This window comes from Carcharhinus amblyrhynchos, chromosome 24, assembly GCF_965287045.1.
Source record: "Carcharhinus amblyrhynchos chromosome 24, sCarAmb.v2.hapA, whole genome shotgun sequence".
Lineage (NCBI taxonomy): Eukaryota > Metazoa > Chordata > Chondrichthyes > Carcharhiniformes > Carcharhinidae > Carcharhinus > Carcharhinus amblyrhynchos.
Window position 1 is genome coordinate 13,357,184 of NC_137347.1, and position 21,181 is coordinate 13,378,364.

Sequence of the window (21,181 nt, forward strand, 5' to 3'; positions counted from 1 at the left end):
AGTGAAGAAGTTCCTCCTCAACTCCGTTCTGAACTGCCCCCCCTTTATCTTGAGGCTGTGCCCCCTAGTCCTACTGTCTTTTTTGAGCGGGAAGAGTCTTTCCACCTCTATCCTATCCATCCCATTCATCATCTTATACGTCTCAATGAGATCTCCCCTCATTCTTCTAAACTCTAACGAGTACAAGCCTAGTTTATTCAGCCTCTCCTCATAGCTCAACCCCCTCAACTCCGGTATCAGCCTAGTAAACCTCCTCTGCACTCCCTCCAAGGCCAAAATATCCTTGCGCAGGTGCGGCGCCCAAAACTGCACACAGTACTCCAGCTGCGGCCTCACCAATGCCCTATACAGCTGCAGCAAGACCTCCCTACTTTTATATTCAATCCCCCTCGCTATGAAGGCCAGCATCCCATTCGCCTTCCTGACCACCTGCTGCACCTGCAGGCTGGGTTTTTGCGACTCATGCACAAGGACCCCGAGGTCCCTCTGCACCGTCGCCTGCTGCAGTTTTTCGCCACGTAAGTAATAGTCCTTCCTACCATTCTTCCTACCAAAGTGGACCACCTCACACTTGCCAACATTAAATTCCATTTGCCATTTCCTGGCCCATTCACCCAGCCTATCTAGATCCTTCTGCAGACTCTCCACACCCTCCGCACAATTTGCCTTTCCCCCAAGCTTGGTGTCATCAGCAAATTTCGACACCCTACACTCGGTTCCCTCCTCCAGATCATCTATATAAATGGTAAATAGCTGAGGCCCCAGCACCGACCCCTGGGGCACCCCACTAGTCACCAACCGCCAATCCGAATAGCACCCATTGACCCCCACTCTCTGCCTCCTATTTGACAACCAATCCTCTATCCACGCTAACACCCTACCCCCAACTCCATGTCCTCTGACCTTCTGCAGTAACCTCTTGTGCGGTACCTTATCAAACGCCTTCTGAAAATCCAGAAAGACCACAACCACCGGCTCTCCTCTATCCACCGCCCTAGACACATCCTCATAGAACTCCAGTAAATTTGTCAGACACGACTTCCCTTTAATGAAACCGTGTTGCGTCTGCCCTATCAAGCAATTCCCTTCAAGATGCCTCGCAATTTCCTCCTTAATGACGGATTCTAACATTTTACCTACCACAGACGTTAAACTAACCGGCCTGTAATTCCCCGCCTTTTGCCTGGCACCCTTCTTAAACAACGGCGTAACATTAGCCGTTTTCCAATCCTCCGGCACTTCCCCGGAATCCAGCGACGTCTGGAAAATAACCACCAAGGCATCCACTATCACCTCCGCCATTTCTTTCAGAACCCTCGGATGCATTCCATCCGGTCCTGGGGACTTGTCCACAATCAGCCCCTCCAGTCTGTCGCGCACCACCTCTCTAGTAACAGTAATGTCATTAAGACCCTCCAGTCCTACCACCTTTCCATCGCTAACACCCGGCAAATTATTCACGTCCTCCTCCGTGAAGACAGAAACAAAAAAGTTATTCAAGACCTTAGCCATATCCCCATCCCCTACCACTAGGTCCCCTTTCTCATCCGCTAAGGGACCAACGTTCACCCTAGCCAGCCTCTTCCTTTTTATATATTTATAAAAACTCTTGCTATCCTTTTTTATATTAAGTGCTAGCCCAGCTTCATAGCTTCTTCTACCCTCCTTTATCAACTTTTTTGTCAATCTTTGTTGACATTTAAACCTTTCCCAATCCTCTTCTCGCCCACTGCTCTTAGCTACTCTAAATTCCTCCGCTTTTAATTTAACACTTTCCTTCACCTCCTTCGTTATCCACGGCTTATTACCTCTCTTCCTACTGTCCTTTTTAACCATCGGAATAAATTTCTGCTGAGCACCAAGAAAGATCTCCTTAAAGATCCTCCACTGCTCCTCAGCAGACCTACCTTCCAACGCGCTCCCCCAGTCCACATTCGCCAATTCTTCTCTCATCCTACCATACTCCCCTCTATTCAAACAAAGGACACGTGTCCGGGAACCCACTTTCTCCTCCTCCATCTGCAACAGAAACTCCACCATACAATGATCACTCTCTCCAAGAGGATCCTTCACCTCAAGGTCCCTAATTCTACCCGCCTCATTACATAGCACCAGATCCAAGATAGCTCGCTCCCTCGTCGGCTCCAACACACACTGTTCCAGGAAACTATCCCGGCAGCATTCCAAGAACTCCTCCTCGAGCCCACCTCGTCCAACATGGGTCGACCAATCAATATGCAGATTGAAATCCCCCATAACTACTGCCGTCCCATTCCTGCACGCCGCACTTATTTGCGCGTTAACAGCCCGCCCCACCTCCAGATCATTATTCGGGGGCCTATAGACGACACCCACCAGCGTCTTCCTCCCTTTGCTGTTCCTAATCTCCACCCACAACGATTCCACTTTCTGCTCTTTGGCTCCGATATCATCCCTTGCTACCACCTTGATGCTGTCCTTAATCAGCAGAGCTACGCCACCCCCTCTTTCCTCCTGCCTATCCTTCCTAAACACTTGATAGCCCTGTACATTCATCTCCCAGTCCCTGTCACCTTGCAGCCACGTCTCTGTAATGGCCACCAGATCGTATCCATTTGTGTCGATCTGCGCCACCAGCTCATCCACTTTATTCCGAATGCTTCGTGCATTCAGATAAAGCGCTTTCATCCCAGCCTTCTTCTGGACCCTATTTGCCGTAACGCCACCACTTGGGACATCCTCAGCCTCTTCCCTTACCTGTACCCTATCCTTAACTGTAGACCTCCTAACATCACCTACCCTCGCACCCTCCCCCCCCCTAATTAGTTTAAAGCCCTGTCTACAGTTCTCTTTACTCGATTCGCCAGCACTCTGGTCCCAGCACGATTCAGACCAACCCCATCCCGCCCGAACAAGTCCCACCTACCCCAATACTGGTGCCAATGCCCCATAAATTCGATCCCATTCCTCCCACACCAATCTCTGAGCCACCCATTCACTTCCTTTATCCTGTCAACCCTACGCCCGTCTGCACTCAGTTCAGGCAGTAGCCCAGAGAAGACCACCTTGTCGGTTCTACTTTTTAATTCCATTCCCAGCTTCTCATACTCCCTCCCCAGATCCTCAGTCCGCACTTTGCCTACGTCGCTGGCACCCACATGTACCACCACAACTGGGTTCTCACCCTCCCACTCCAGATTCCTCTGCAGCCCAGCTGCGACATCCTGTACCCGAGCACCAGGCAGACAACACACCCTTCTGTGCACTTTGTCATTGTGACAAAGGACAGTGTCAATACCCTTCACCCCACTATCTCCAATCACTACTACGTTCCTTTTCCCCTTCTCTTTGCCTATGTCCTGCTGCATCACTGTACCGTGTGCAGTTTGCTCACCAACCTCACCTGCCTCGTCCTCTTCCAGACTGGAAGCAAGAACCTCAAACCTGTTATGCAGATTAAGAGGCTGAGGCCTCCGCTCCTCACCCCCCTTCCTCCTCCCAGCAGCCCCCTTTTGTTCCTGACCCTTGCCACATCTCGACGATGCTTTGCTTTGCCTGTAACCGATTTAAGATATTGGGTATAGTTTTACTTCAAACTATTCATTAAAAAGCATTTACAAACATTTCAGGATGACCACATAGTATTCAGGGACAATAGGAGGCCTTGTAGAGCAGTGAAAGCACCCCTATCACTGGACCAGAAGCTCTGGGTTTGAGTCCAATGTCAGGACTTGTTGGTCATGGAAGGAGCTTTCAGCACAGTTCAATGGCTTGAAATCAGTTCAGAAGTCCTTCCACCACTTCCCCCCTTAGGCTTGAAAGGGTAAACAATACAGTATGGGTTTAAAGATATGCTCACAACATACAGGAACATTGAATCCCGCCATGGCAGACGGTGGAATTTGAATTCAAATAAAAATATCTGTAATTAAAAATCTAATGACGACCGTGAAACCACTGTCAATTGTCGGAAAAATTCATCTGTTTCGGTAATGTCCTTTAGGAAAGGAAATCTGCCGCCCCTTACCTGGTTTGGCCTACATATGACTCCAGAGCCACAGCAATGTGGTTGACTCTCAGCTGCCCTCTGAAATGGCCGAGCAAGCCATTCAGTTCAAGGGCAACTAGGGATGGGCAGCCAGTGATGCCCATGTCCCACCAACGAATAAAGAATAGAATATATTCCCCCTCATTCTCTTGGTACCTCTTGGTCATCTGACTGCTGATGTCACTCTTACATCATTAATAGAATCATGGTAACATATCCATTATCTTATCTTAAAGATTCTCGTCTGTCTTATCTTGAAGGCTCCACTCTCCCGATGATGAGTTGCACTGTGCTGAAGTTGCGAAGAAGTGCTTGAACTCACAGCCTCTGATGCTGAAGCTGGCATTGAGCTCAGCTGACCAAGAGTTAGAAGGGTAAGTGCCCTCGTATCTAAAATTTTTTGCTTGGGACACAAGTAATGTGGGACAGATAAACCTGGATGGTTTTAGATGTTACCGATATTGAGACACTTTCGGACTGAAGTCTGTGCCATTCTGTAATACTAACTCTGGATTCAGCTTTTAACCGGCTCCCACAAATGGACTGTGGAAATGTCTCAGGGAGCTACAGACCTGCAAAGATGTAAGCTGAGATGGCAAAATGCCGCAGACAGTACCACATTCAAGCACAAATATCAGTCCCTAGACACCTTTTTAAATATTTCATCCTGTCCTGGATCAAGGTTGCAGCTAAAATGTAAAGGCTGCCAGGCCAGTCAGCCCACACATCAACCATGAAAGTAGATGGGCCACGTAAAATTGATTTTTATTGGACCCTGATGGCTTAAATTGCCCACTTGAATGTTGGTGGGTGCGTTTCCAACACTTGTGTGTGTGTGCCCCAGCAGTGAACAATTCTGGCCAATATTTCACTCAAATGATTTTAAAGGGCACTTTCTCTGTCTTTCATTTAAAAAAGTTAAACAGGTATAACTAATTAATTTAAATTGAATTGAATTGATTTATTATTGTAACATGTATTGGGAGACAGTGGAAAGTATTATTTTTTGCCAGCTGTTGCAGGCAAAATCTATCATTCCTCGTGTACACAGAGGAAAAGGAAAGGAGAGAGGGTACAGAATATAGTGTTCAGTTACCGATAAGGTGAAGAGAAAGATTAGCTTAATGTTTGATAGGACTGGTCAAAAGTCTGATGGCTGTAGGGAAGAAACTATTCTTGAGTTGGTAGCTATGTGTTTACAGATTTCAGCATCTTTTTCCCAATAGAAGAAGGTGGGAAAGGCTATGTCTGGAGTGTGTGGGGGTCCTTGATTATGCTGGCTATTTTTCCAAGGCAGCAGGAAATGTAAACGGAATCAATAGATGATTATGTTCTGATGCTTTGTTTCAATGGAGTCCTGGCTGAAGGATTGTTGGATTGTTTATATAACTGGCTGAATATTATGAAGGAACAGGAGTCTGTGCCATTCTGAAATACTAACCCTGGATTCAGCTTCGAACTGTCTCCCACAAAGGGACTGTAGGGCTGTCTCAGGGAGCAACAGACCTGCAAAGATGTAAGCTGAGATAGCATCAAAGTAAGAAAATCATGTTCAAAGTAAGAAAATCATTATGGTTTTGCTAGCTAGAGCATTAGACCATGCAGATGTTGTACCATTACAGTTGTGAATTTTTGATAGTTAAGGTAATTAATTATTGGACCATTGCTGCATTGTTGTAACAGGATAGCAGGGAGGGAGAATCTGCCCCAATTTCCCCAGATCCCATGCATTTCCTAGCTGCCTGTTTAATGCAGTACCACCGGAGGCCTGGGGACCCAGTTTGTTCAGAAACAGTCCACAATCTGAGGAGATCAAAGGGATAGGGGAGAAAATAGAAGAATGTTCTAACTTTATAGCTGAAATTATATTTGGGAAAAGCTATCACCATCTGCCACTCTTCCGATATTACAGCAATGACTTCACATTAAAAACATTTAGAGTCATACAAGCATTGAGGTTTACAGTATGAAAGCAGACCCTTCAACCCATTTTGTCCAGGCCACCCCTTTTTTTTAACCAATAAGCTAGTCCCAATTGCCCGGGTTTGGCCCGTATCCCTCGATAGCCACTTTACCCATGTAACTGTCTAAACGCTTTTTAAAAGACAAAACCTCTTAATTGGCTTTGGGAGTGCTTTGAGATCTTGACAAGCACAACATAGGCAAGTTAGTTCTTCATCTTTACTTGAGATTGTTGGATTTATTCTGCAGTCAAGCATTCAAAGTGAATGGCATTTGCTACAGAGAATGAAGATCATAAACACACAGGTTGTAGGTCAATGATTTTTCAACCTGACTTCAGTAAGTTCTCGCATTGAATCAACTCTTGTGCATTGACTAATGTAAAGCTCCATGATTTTATTTAGTGAATCGCTCTCGCTCTTTTCTGAATACTGTCATTAGCATGTATTATTCAAGTCACACTGTTCTTCAACTGAAGAAAGAAGCATAGAGAAAAAGCAAGAGGTTATTTAATAGTACTGGAACCTCAGGATCTTACAGTGATTATCCAATTTCTAGACTATCTAACTTGCAGATTATCGGGCATCCGTGAGACAAAACTTCATTCTGCAGTTTGTGAATACCAATCTCCTCCTTCCTAAGATAAATCATCTCAATGCCAGTAAAGAGGGAGTTAAACACACGTTACCTAAGTTTTGCTTGTGGCAAGGGCACAGCCAAGATCATGACTGATCGTAGGGCGGCAGGGTGGCACAGTAGTTAGCACAGCTGCCTCACAGCACTAGGGGCCCAGGTTCAATTCAGGCCTTGGGTCACTATCTGTTTAGAGTTTGCACATTTTCTGCATGTCTACATGGGTTTCCTCCGGGTGCTCTGGTTTCCTCCCACAGTCCAACAATGTGTGGGTTAGGTTGATTGGCCATGCTAAATTGCCCCTAGTGACAGGGGGATTAGGAGGGTAAATGTGTGGGGTTACAGGTATAGGGCTTGGGTGGGATATGGTCAGGACAGACTCGATGGACTGAATGGCCTGCATCTATACGATAGGGAATCTACGATTGTTCACCAATTTTGTAATAAACGATGGAATTATTTATCAATCTATTATTTCATTCAAATATATAGTTTCAACCAAGTGGGGCTCCTCTAATTTGGATCTAGAGACTGCAGCAAGGCTGGAGCAGGAGCTGGTCTAGAAGTGAAAGATTAACGGAACGTCTTTGTTAGAATGACCACTGGTGAATGTGATCAAGTGTTATCCAATCATTAGTCCACTCATCCTTCAAAGAAGCTTCATTTTGCCTCTGGAATCTCATGGTTTGCAAATCAATTTGTGGCTATTTTGCAGATCCACTCCGTGTGAACAGAAATATTCTCAGAAGCTGTTTTCTGGGTTCACGCTATCATGTAGTTAACCCCCTCAAGGGTATTTGAGAGAGTAAATGGATTGAAATATTTGAGTAATTTCCTGCCCTTACATCTCCATGGTGTTTGTTGCTTGTTAGGATGCTTGCTGTGAGCAGAAACATTTTGTTTCTCTTTTGGAAAATGGGTTCATTCAGAGAGAATGGTAACACCACGACGCCCCCAAAGGGAAAGTTAACACATCTCAACATTTCAAAAGACTTTCTTGTCTGCGGACTGCAATGATGAAAATGTACCCTTTCAAAGAAGCATTCGTGGATTAATTAAGTCACTTCTAATTGTACTTTAAAAAAAACAAATTATTTATCAGTGTCAGAAGTAGGCTTATATTAACACTGCAATGAAGTTACTGTGTTAATCTATTTACCACACTCCGGCGCCTGTTCGGGGACCCTAAGGAAGAATTTAGCATGGCCAATGCACCTAACCAGCAGATCTTTTGGACTGTGGAAGGAAACTGGAGGAAACCCACACAGACACAGGGAGAATGTGCGGCTTCTGCACAGACGGTGACCCAGACTGGGAATTGAACCCAGGTCCCTGGCACTATGAGGCAGCAGCACTAACCGGTGTGCTGCCATGCTGCCCAACATGTTCGTCAAGCGAATATACAAATGTAAAATAAACTCAACTGTATTATGTGCAAGTGTGCAAGGCATATTCTACTGAAATTATTGCAGGTAGCTAAAAAAAATGTCACTAGCCATATCTGTGGTGAATCAGGATCTATTAGAAAACACTACTCCACAGAGAGCTTGTATGAACTTGAATGGTCTCCTTCTGTGTAGTGATGACCTTATGGATTTTTTTTTAATTGATCAAATAGCTGCCATTATTAAGGGCTCTGGAAATAGATCAGACAGATTCTGAAACAAATCTTTAAATCCCTCGTGAAGAACTGGCCTGCCATAAGGACCTCACATGCATGGCTTCATATTCAACTTTACTAGATTCGATCATTTGTTTGTCTGGCCAGCAGCCAGCTGCAAGGCAGATGTGTAAAGTGAGTTTGCTAGTGTAGTTACATGCTGGTAATTTTAAAAATTGCACATTACATTTCCTCTCTCTACATCAGTAGTGTGTCCACAAGAGCAGAGGCTTGAATCAAGTAACTCCCTCCCTGACTCCCCAAAGCCTATCCACAAACCACAATTGAATCACAAGTCAGCAGTGTGGTAGAATACTCCCCACTATATGGATGAATGCAACTTAGCCAACACTCAAGAAGCTTGACACCATTCATGACAAAGCAGGTTGCTTGATTGGCACCTCCATCCACCACCTTTAACATTCAATTTCTCCATTATCAATCTACAGTGGCAATAGTGTGTATCATCTACAAGACGCACCGCAAGAACTCACCAAGACTGTTTAGATAACACCTTCCAAACTCACCACTGCTACCGTCTAGAAGGACAAAGACAGCAAATATCACCACCTAGAAATTCCCCTCCAAACCATTCACCATTTGACTTGAAAATATATCACCATTGCTTTACTATTGCTGGATCAATATCCTGGAATTCCCTCCTTAATAGCACCATGGGTTTCTCTGCACCATGGGAATTACAAGTCCAAGGTGTCAGCACCTTCTCAAGAGCAATTAGGAATGGTCAAGAAATGGCCTCGTCAATGATACCAACATCCATGAATGAATGAACAGAAAACTTACATAACCGTTTCAAATGGGGGTTATAAAAGATACCTTTTACAAGAATACTTCCTTTCTAAAAGTTCGAAAACATGTTTTATGAGGTCTGTACATCTGGATTACATTGTGTGTATAAGCCAGGATCTTTCTTTCTGATATAACGAAACAACATCTTCAAATATCATTTGTGGCTTCTGCTATTTTTGAGGTAATTTTGAGTTATGCTCCACATGGAAGCTTCTAAAGGGAGTTCATAATCATGACAATTTGTCAAAGTTATTATGTTTTACTGCATTGGTATTTTATAGCATCAGAGGTAGGAGATTAAATTGCTGATTAAGTATGAGATAAATGTCATACCAGAAGTCAACCAAAGTTGGTAAAGAACAGACAGCTGCTGGAATTTGAAATAAGAACAGAAATGCTGGAAATAACCAGCAGATCTGGCAGCATCTGTGGAGAGAGAAACCGTAATGACTGCAACAAGGTCCATGCGGTTTGCCTCTTGGAATATGAGCTCCCTGATTGAGGTAACGATTGCCTGCATATTCAGGGGGCCTCATCTGTACATAAATATGGGAGTGTCAGGTCTGACCTTGTACCTGAAGCACTCTAGGAGTGGAACAGAGTTTCTAAATAAAGGGAATCTGGTGATGGGATATCGGCTTCCGAGGAGTTATTTCAGAAACAGAGTTAGTATTTCAGAGTGATGAGACTTTATCGCGGGCTGGAAACCTGACTTTCACAAAGCTCAGACAAAAAGGGTGAGCAATCTGAAACATCAACAAATTTACTTAAGCCAGTCAAAAGGCAATAGAAAATTTAGGAAGCTCAATCTGTTCTTGTTATAAAAGGATGGAGATTGTAAACAAAATGGACAGATTTCTGATTCTAAGATGGTGGGGGGAAATGAAAATAGCCTGTGTGAACCTTGGATGGCCTATAGCACCGTATTTTTGTGATTGTTCAATGTACAAAAAGGTAGATGCATGAGTTGTGTCTTAAACATGACACACTGAGAAAAGGAAGACAACAGGAAAACCTAAAGCTTTTGCTTTTGATTGTAAGGATTTGGAGCACATTGCCAGTGCTATATAACTGAAGGCTGAGCTGGAGCATATTGAACTGGTGCTCAGATCTTTATACTAGATAAGTAGCAACTAGGAAGTTGATCAGTACTAAATTTCCTGCAGTATAACTGCAGTCTCAATATATTTGAATGCACTCATTGGTGTTTTGGTTAGAATTAACCTTTCCATCACCTCTCTTAACCCTTAACTGTATCTGAGTCAGGCCATCTGCTCTATACTCACGCCTGATATGAGCCACAATCTCCTTTAGCAAAACATTGAACCATAATTTCCTGGCTTCCCAGTGTCTCATTTGGGTGGAGCCCAATGATGTGCTGGGCATACCCTCTTGAAGTTCCCACATAGGGGATAAATTCCAAAAGGTTAATTCCCCCTGGACAATTGTGTTGGGCTGGGAACCATGTGACAAAGCAATTTAGATCACAAACTTTGGATGTTTCTGCCCGTTTTACCTTCATAGTTACCCTGCAAGTGTAAGAAAGGGAAAAAAAACACTTCTAACTTCAGAGTAACCATTTTAATGATGCAGGCAGAGCCCGGTATGGGACAACCCCTACCCCCACGTACACCCAACCTCCTCCAATCCCCCCAACTCTCCCTTCCCAGTCTTATCTTGCCTCCCCAAATCTCTCCAACCACCAACAGTCTGACCACTGCCCCCTGCTCCTCATCCCAGTTTGACCGCACACATCCATCCTTTTAAACACAATGCTTTACGGAAGCTAATGCTGTTAAAAGGGGATGTGTACTCTTTTATTTACAACAAGCTGCTTCAGCCAGGGAATGCTTCGCTCTTCCTGCCCCAAGCAGCCTGAGTGAGGAAGGTCAAGCAAGACAGCGACCCTGTAATTCCAGCAGAGGTAAGTCCCTCCATTTGACAATTCACCAGTAATTGCCACTCTGAGGAAGTTATGGGCCATTGGAATGACTGAAGCCATCTCCTTCAGTCCCCACTGGAAACTCTACACATTCATCGCCATCCAGTCTTTGTCACAAATTCCTTGCCGCTGACTCTATTCCCCTCCCCAATCACTGCCCCATGCTAAAGCAGACAGTTCCATCCTATTTCAACTCAGCAATTGCCTCTATCACAAATATTGTCCAATTTCGTATCCACATCACATCCAATCTCCGTCCTAAAGGGTCCATCTGTCACTGAAACCCTTATCCATGCCTTTGCCACCTCCAGATTCAATTATCCACTCTCCCACAATCATTCTATGGTGGCAGAACAGTTAGCATTGCTGTCTCATAGCGCCAGGCCTGGGTCAACTGGTTCAACTCCGGACCTGGATCAGTGCCTGTGCAGGGTCTGCAGGTTGTGACATTAGTGTGCCTTTAAGAGTTTTTTTTAAAATCATGTTCCCTGCAGTTCTGACAACCTCAACTCTCATTGTTGTCGGGCTGTCTATAGGAGTCCTTTTATTGCTTCTTCACTGGTTTAAATAGGGTTTATTCATTTTTACTCTCAGTTGTTTTATGACCCTGCATTTTTAGGAGGAAGGTCATGGGTTTTGGACGGTTTTCTTTTCCTTCCTAGTGAATTCAAGGTTTCACTTTCTGTTTTGGTTGCCAGCAGTGTTTCGTTTTGGAAGAGAAATGACATCAGACTGAAAGCAGTATCTCTCTCTCTCTCTGGGTTTTGCTTGTTCTGCTGGTTAGCTGAAAGAAAGGCTTCTTGGCTTCCTTCAGTAGAAGATACGCTGTTACTGGCTTGACCAGGGTCTCTCCCTGATGTTCTGGGAAGCTGAATCCCTACAGTACAGAAGGAGGCCATTTGGCCCATTGAATCTGCACCAAGTCTCCAACAGTGTATCCTATCCAGGCCATATTCCTGTAACTCCATGTATTCACTGTGAATTCCCCAAACCTACACATCCTGAGACGCTCAGGGACAACTTAGCGTGGCAAATCCACCTAACCTGCACATCTTTTGTTTGCACCTGGTTACAAAAGTCTTATATGTATATAAGGATTTTTTTTCTTTTTTTCCTTTAGAAGGGGCTTACCTTATAGGGTTCAACCTCATTGTTTCCAGAGGAGTAGTTGGAATGGAAATTCAGTGCAGAGAGCTTGAAGGTAAGAGAGATTAGTACCTTACTTTTTTCAGAGTTTTTTTTAAACGAGGAGAGTAAAACTGGAAGTGGGCCCCAGTGACCCCGGGAAGGTTTTATTTTCTTTTTTTCCTTTAAAAGGACTTACCTTAGAGGGTTCAACCTCATTGTTTCCAGGGGAGCAGGTGGAGTGGAGACTCAGTGCAGAGAGCACTGAGTTTAAATGGGGATTTAAAACTCGACTTCTGGAGTCTTCCTCCCTCCTAAAAAAAAGGCTTAGAGTGAGAGCAGGGAAGCTTTCTTCTTTTTTCACTTATTCCTCTAATCTAAGGGGGTGAGGAAATATCAGGCAAGATCTTTCTTTCTTTTCATCTAGAGGGAATGCTTACCCGAAGGTCAGAGGCTGACACAGGCAAACACGGGACACAGTGGACAGAGTACCCTTCGTCGTCCAGTACTTCCTCGGAGCGGATAAGCTACGACATCTTCTCTGGAGTCTTCAACATATCATTGATGAAGACGAACATCTCGCCAGGGCCATCCCCACACCCCCACTTCTTGCCTTCAGACAACCACACAACCTCAAACAGACCATTGTTCGCAGCAAACTACCCAGATTTCAGGAGAACAGTGACCACAATTCCACACAACCCTGCCACAGCAACCTCTGCAAGACATGCCGGATCATCGACACGGATACCATCATCACAAGTGAGAATACCATCCACCAGGTACGTGGTAAATACTCTTGCAACTCGGCCAACATTGTCTACCTGATACGTTGCAAGAAAGGATGCCCCGAAGCATGGTACATTGGGGAGACCATGCAGACGCTACGACAACGGATGAATGAACATCGCTCGACAATCACCAGGCAAGACTGTTCCCTGCCTGTTGGCGAACACTTCAGTGGTCACGGGCATTCAGCCTCTGACCTTCGGGTAAGCATTCTCCAAGGCGGCCTTCACGACACACGACAGCGCAGAGTCGCTGAGCAGAGACTGATAGCCAAGTTCCGCACACATGAGGACGGTCTCAACAGGGATCTTGGGTTCATGTCGCACTATCTGTAACCTCCGTGACTTGCCTGGGTTTGCAAAACCTCACTTACTGTACTGTCTGGAGACAATACACATCTCTGTAACCTGTGATCAGTGCTCCTTCCACTCACATTGTCAGCCACTTCAGGTCTTGAATAGCAGGTTAGGTGTAAGGATTCGCATTCTAATCAGTAATCTCTAAACTGTCTGTGCTTTATGTGCTCTGTCTGAGGCCAGAACTCTTCATTCACCTGACGAAGAGGGAAACCTCGAAAGCTTGTGAGTATATTATCAAATAAATCGGTTGGACTAAAACCTGGTGTTGTCAGACTTTTTACTGTATCATAGAAGACAGAGGGTAGTGGTGGAGGGAAAATTTTCAGACTGGAGGCCAGCGGTGAACCACAGGGGTCAGTGCTGGGTCTTCTGCTTTTTGTGATTTTTATCAATGACTTGGAAGAAGGGGCTGAAGGGTGGGTTAGTGAATTTGCTGATGACACCAAGATTGGTGGAGTAGTGGATGAGGCGGAGGGCTCTTGCAGGCTGCAAAAAGACATTGATAGGATGCAGAGCTGGGTCAAAAAGCGGCAGATGGAGTTTAACCCTGATAAGTGTGAGGTGATTCATTTTGGTAGGACAAACTTGAATGCGGATTACAGGGTCAACGGCAGAGTTCTAAGGAATGTGGAGGGAACAGGGAGATCTTGGGGTTCATAGCCACAGATCTCTGAAGGTTGCCATTCAAGTGAATAGAGCCGTGAAGAAGGCTTATATTGTGTTAGCGTTTATTAACGGGGGTTTGAGTTTAAGAGCCGTGGGGTTATGCTGCAACTATACCGGACGTTGGTGAGACCACATTTGGAATATTATGTGCAGTTCTGGTCACCTCACTATAAGAAGGATGTGGAAGCATTGGAGAGCGTGCAGAGGAGATTTACCAGGATGCTGCCTCGTTTGGAGGATAGATCTTATGAGGAAAGGTTGAGGGAGCTGGGGCTTTTCTCTTTGGAGCGGAGGAGGATGAGAGGCAACTTAATGATTTATAAGATGATGAGAGGGATTGATAGAATGGACGTGCCGAGACTATTTCCTCGGGTGGATGTAGCTGTTACTAGGGGGCATAACTATAAGGTTCATGGTGGAAGATATAGGAGGAATGTCCAAGGTAGATTCTGCACCCAGAGAGTTGTTGGGGTGTGGAATAGACTGCCTGCTCTGATTGTGGAGACAGACACTTCAGGAACTTTCAAATGGTTATTGGATAGGCACATGGAGCACATCAGAATGACAGGGAGTGGGATAGCTTGATCTTGGGATTGGACATCGCTCGGCACAACATTGAGAGCCGGAGGGCCTATACTGTGCTGTTATGTTCTATGTTCATAAGGCACTGGTCAATATATTAAGAGCTGAAATGATATTGTGCAGTTTTAGCTTGTTTATGCTATATATGTGATTCTAATATAACTATTAAACCAATGCTTCTCACTGACGGTGAAGACCTATGTTGTTTCATCAATCCACTTTGTTGCTTGGAAATCACTTGATCTTTCTACCCTGCGAGGTTCCTGATAAAATAGAAACCAATTACCTTCTATGAAATAATTATATCAAATATTATCACAAACCTAGGCAGGAACATCTACACAATGGAATAAATCTTGTGCAGTTTATCTGAATTGCAAGTACTAAATTTTACTTTAACAGCATCAGGCAACATTGTTAATTTGAGTGGAAAATATTCCATTAATTATTTATAATGCTACGTGGTCTACACATTGCACCTTAAGCGGGGAAAAGATTTAATCCTTGCAATTCAGATAAACTGCACAAGATTTATTCCATTGTGTAGATGTTCCTGCCTAGGTTCATGATAATATTTGATATAGTTATTTCATAGAAGGTAATTGGTTTCTATTTTATCAGGAACTTCGCAAGGTAGAAAGATCAAATGATTCCCGAGCAACAAAGTGGATTGATTAAACAACATAGGTCTTCACCGTCAGCGAGAAGCATTGGAGCCCTCTGGTGCCTCAGTGTGACACAACTTTTAAGAGGTCAGAGGACAATATCTGAATGGTTCATGATTTTATCTGTGCTTTCTTGATCAGTAGGTCTGAAGACTGGCAATTGCCCCTTCCCATGACAATACGTTTTCAATATCTACTCTGCAGCTCAACTTTACCACAATATTTTACTGCCTAATGAGCGCATCAAGATAGAGTGGGATAATAAGTAAGTAGGCAAAGGACATGATTTAAGTCAATGGAAAAGACTTTTGAGAATCATATTTAGTGTAAAACAGGTTACTGATTCACTTTGAGCTCATTATGCACCCCTGTCCTGGCATTTTAACCCCATAAAATCCACTCACAGTAAATAACTATGAGCATCAATATAAACAGACCCCCTATCATGATTCCACCTTCTATTCAGAAGATAATTATGGATGACAAAGGCCATCTAGCCTAGCTCATCTCATCTATCCAGTATGACACATAAATATATGACTCAGAGCAGGAGTAAACCATTTGGTCCCTTGAGCCTGGTCTGCCATTTAATAACATTAGTTACATCACATTAGTGACTGCAACTTAAGTACTGAATTGGCTTTAAAGCTAATTGGGACATTGTGAAAGATGCTGCATAAATACAGGTTTTGTCTTTCTTTCATTATATTTGCATGCAGTAGGCAGAGCGAGTGTAGCAATAGTGACAGTGGAGACTGAATTCTATTCTTCCAAGGTTAATTAATCAATGCAATTAACTGATATTAGGAAAGTGGTTACAAAAAACATTACATTTATAGAACAATTGAACGCTGTAGCTAATATAACCATACCATTGTTATTTCTCTGTCACTAATTCACATTATACCATAAATAGCATTTGTCCATTTTATGCCAATGACACTATCCCCAGGATTGTTCAACCACACACCTACCAGCAGCTCAAGAAAAAAAGGTAGAGTGAACTATTGATCTGTTTTTTTTCAAAGAATGATACATAGTGCAAAAGTTCAGGTTGTGGAGATGCCAGCGTTGGACTGGAGTGAGCACAGTAAGAAGTCTCACAACACAAGGTTAAAGTCCAACAAGTTTATTTGATGGTAAACCCATAGTTGGACTTTAACCTGGTGTGAGACTTCTAACTGCAACAGTTCAGTACAGCCTTAATTTGAGAACTTGCACGTTGCCCCTTCCCCCAGAAGCTATCATACAAATTGTGTTGTACACTGAATTTACAGCCTATGTAGGGTGAGCCTATGATGGAGTAAAGATTTGTAAAGCCTTTCTTTAAGCAGTCTCCTCGTCAAAAATAAAGATTTCACCCCCAGACTTTTAAAGAGAAAGAAAACAGGTGAAAGTGGATCAACACCCTGCTTTGTATCACTCTTGGTTTTTAGCTTTTTACATTTATTTGGGTGAAACCCAAGATTTGTACATCAACACAGCAGATAATCATAATTGTGCCTACCAATTTGAAAGCAGAATGAAAGTTCAAGTTGTTATTTATATGCTGGTTTAAATTCCAAAATAATGCTGAGAAGTGTACTGTGTTTAATTTTATGGCACTAAACCTTAAGAATAGTTCTTCAAATCCCCAATATGCCACCCAACCCCTCTACCCTGCCAACATCTCCCTACCAGCCCCCCCACTCCACCCATCTCTCATCTCCACTGTAGACATTTGGCTCCAAGATATTTAGAGGGATTTGACTTAACATTTTCTAAGCAAGTATAGATGCTGCTGACAAACTAATTTCTTTCCCCATTAGATAAATCAAATTTTAATGGCTGAGAAATAAAACATAGGAACAAAGGAATTAGGAGAAAAAGTAGGCAAATTTAACCTTTCAAGCCTGCTTCACCATTCACTTAGATCATGGCTAATCTCTCCCTAATCGCAAATCCATCTCCTCACCTGTTCCCCAAATCCCTTTATTTTTTAATTAGAAATCTATCCATCTCCTTCTTGAAACCATTCAATGATTCCGACCAAAATTGTTGTTCCCTCATTCACAGTCTTGTGACAGTAACAATGAACAGGAACTACTGCTGCCAACCTTGGGACTGTTCTGTGGTTTTCCTGGTGGGATTTTAAAAACTAACTAATCGGAATCACAAAGCTGCCCAAAGGTCTAAGACTGCAATGGTTCCTATTAGCAGCAATTGTCGGTAAAGCTTACTTGAAAGACAGGCTTTGAAAATCAGTAACTAGGCTGACGATTCTGATTTTGTTTTAAGAAGCCAGTCTTTCAGATCTGCTGTGCTGGCTGCTAAGGAATCATCGAATCCTACAGGGCAGAAAGAGGCCATTCGGCCTCACCGAACACAATCCCACTCAGGCTCTAATCCCACAACCCTGTGCACTTACCCTAGCTAATGCCTTTGATACGAAGGGGCAATTTAGCATGGGTAATCCCCCTAACCCACACATATTTGGAAGGACAATGAGAAATTCCATTTGCAACACCAAGCCCATGTCCCTTTAGCCCCTGGGACCTGATGATCACCACTATCTGCAGCCCTCTTCCCCTGGGCTCTGCTCTTTACTGCCCCCTGAAACAACTGAATTAGTCATAAGGTTCAAGAGATAATTAGAGATGGGCAACAATTGCTGCTGTTACCAGTGACAACCACAAAATGTTGAACAAAAGGAAAACAAGCACAATGGATGATACAGATATGGAATTCTATTTCCAGAACTACAAGGTTTGATATTTTCAGTTAGTACTAGTTGTTACAAAATTTTAAAACTTATTTGCAATCTTGTAATATTGTAATATTTTTATCATACAAGGAATGTGTTTATGTTTCCGTTGATATTTTTAATGGCATCTTGAGCCAATGTAATTGTGATGTTCGTAATGCAATTGATATGGATACAATCAAAGGAAATGTTTAAAATTCAGCTTTATGCTACAGGTAGTCAGTATGTCTGCTGGGACTGCAGCTCAGGTGTTGGGAGAGCAGGATAATTACATTTCACCTTGCAAGAGTTTATTTTCAGTAACACTGAAGGACTTTGTTTCCTTAAGTTCTCCTGGGATTTCTGATTAGATTGATTAACAGGGTCATGTGCTGATGTGGTTTATGTGCAGTCCTGGGTCAGTAGCAGAGAGAAAAATCTTTTGTAGAAAGAAGTTCGGGTTTGCAACTGAAGCCTGGTTGAAGTTAGAAGGATTTTGCATGCCCCTGGAACTCTATCTCTCTCTAAGAGCTTCAAAACTGCCTATGGTCATTATAGCAAGTATATTTATGATTGCTAACTGTACAAAGAACAAAGAACAAAGAAAAGTACAGCACAGGAAACAGGCCCTTTGGCCCTCCAAGCCTGTGCCGCGCATTGGTCCAACTAGACCATTCGTTTATATCCCTCTATTCCCAGGCTGCTCATGTGACTATCCAGGTAATTCTTAAACTATGCCAGCGTGTCTGCCTCCACCATCCTACTTGGCAGGGCATTCCAGGCCCCCACCATCCTCTGCATTAAAAAAAGTCCCTCTGACATCGGAGTTATACTTCGTCCCTCTCACCTTGAGCCTGCGACCCCTCGTGATCGTCACCTCCGACCTGGGAAGAAGCTTCCCACTATTCACCCTATTCATGCCCTTCATAATTTTGTACACCTCTATTAGGTCTCCCCTCATTCTCCGTCTGGGGAGAACAACCCCAGTCTACCCAATCTCTCCTCCTAGCTAAGACACGTATTTAAAGTGACAATTAAGTCTGTAAGAAGAATGTTGCTTACTTAGAACTGAGACAGTGATAAGATAGAAATAAAGTTGTTTTTTTTTCATTGTAAATATTGCTCACAGCTGACAGTTAAGTTGTTTCATTTGTTAACATTATATTTGAACTGCATTATTAAATAAAGTTTGCTTTTCTATAAAGATAGTTACTTTGTTAGTGAATCAATCCTGAAGGAAATATCCTTTCCTGACATTTAGCCCTAATAGGGCCAGTCTGGTGTCCTCATGTAATTTGGGGTTTTTGTCCAAGACTTGAACATGAAGCTATAGCCAGATACATACAAACAAGTCCAGAATCGTCCAGTCTTACATGCTCCACTATCACTGCCAGTGAGTATGAAGAATTTGGCACTTGGCCAAATTTCCATTCACAGCAGTGGGACTGGATAATCCCAGCAAGGTTGGAGAATTCTAGCCCAAGTCTCTTGTTTCCAATATTTTTACAAGTAATTGTTGGCTAATTCCCAGTTTAAAGTTTATTTTTTAGTGTCACAAGCAGGCTTGCAAAGAAGTTACTATGAAAATCCCTGGCAGCTACATTCCAGCACCTGTTCGGGTACACAGAGGGAGAATTTAGCATGGTCAATGCTCCTAACCAGCACACCTTTGGGGGTGTGGAAGGAAACCAGAGCACCCAGAGGAAACGCACGCAGATACAACGAGAATGTGCAAACTCCACCCAGTCGCCCGAGGAAACCCACACTGACACGGTGAGAATGTGCAGACTCCATATAGAGAGTAACCCAAACCAAGAATCGAACCTGAGTCCCTTGTGCTATGAGACAGCAGTACCACCATGTCATAATGTATTTAAAGGCCAAGAAGCTTTTTCATTCCTGCTCAGCTAGTAAGTTAAATATTGTGACATACTTTCTGATAACTTCTTGTTTATAATCTGCTCTGTGCCTCCTGTCCAACAGCAATTGAATAACTTTGGGTGTTTGAGCATAGAACCACTGATAATAATCAGCACCTCCTCAAGTAAAATGGACTTTGCCATTGCTACTTATCTTCATTTTCACTCCAACTTTCACATCCCACTGATCCAAAGTTGTGTATTTGTAATTCTCATATTTCAGGATTTTTGATTATTTAGAATCTTACATTCTCACAGAATGGGGATGTTCAGTCCATTTCATTTGCATCACCTCTACAAAAGAGTTGCCTAATTTATGCCCGCACCCCAACCTTTTCCTGATAGCCCTGAGAATCTGCACTCTTCAAAAGTCCATTAAACGTTCCAATGGAATGTGCTTCGATCCACCACTCTTTCAAATAGTGCAATCCAGCTCTTAGCAACAATTTTAAATATCAGCTAATTTCCCTTCTGGTTCTTCTGTTGGTTTGTGTACTGCTATTTAAAATGAAGGAGACGTATTTGCTTAATGTCCTTATTCACCAAGCTCTCTTAATCGCTTTATCAACTTGTCCTTCCACTTTCAACAATTTGTGAATGTGAAAATGATGCCATTTCAAATATATTGCCAATCCATTTTGCTCATCACTTCACACTTGCTTGCATTCGATTGTATCTGCCTAGTCTATTTGCATTTCACCAGGTTTGAAACGCAATTCCTTAATGTATTACTATACTGCTCACTATTTACTATCATCAGCAAACTTCAAAATTGCATTTCTTAGTCCAATTCCAGGTCATTTATATATGACAAAGAAATAGTCCTAATACCAGCCACTTGGGGCAGTGGTGGGGGATGGGGTCGGGGACAGTGACAGGGACGGGAATGGTGGTGTTGCTGCTACAACGCGTACTACAGTGCAGGAGAGGCTCTTCAGCCCATTGAGTCTGCACCGACACATGAAAGGCCGTGATATGCCCACCTAATCCCACTTGTCAGCACTTGTCCCATAGCTTTGAATGTTATGGCATGCCAACTACTCATTCAGGTACTTTTTAAAGGATGTGAGGCAACTTGCTTCTACCACCCTCCCAGGTAGCACATTCCAAACCGTCACCACCCTCTGGGTAAAAATGATTTTCCTCAATCTGCCGCTGAACCTCCCATCCCTCACTTTTAACTTGTGCCCCCCTCGTAACTGACCCTTCAAAGGGAACGGGAACTGCTGCTCCCCATCCACCCTGTCCATGCCCCTCACTTCTTTCCAGTCAGAAAAAACATCTGCTCCCAACACATTCTGCCTTCTATGCGAAAGATAT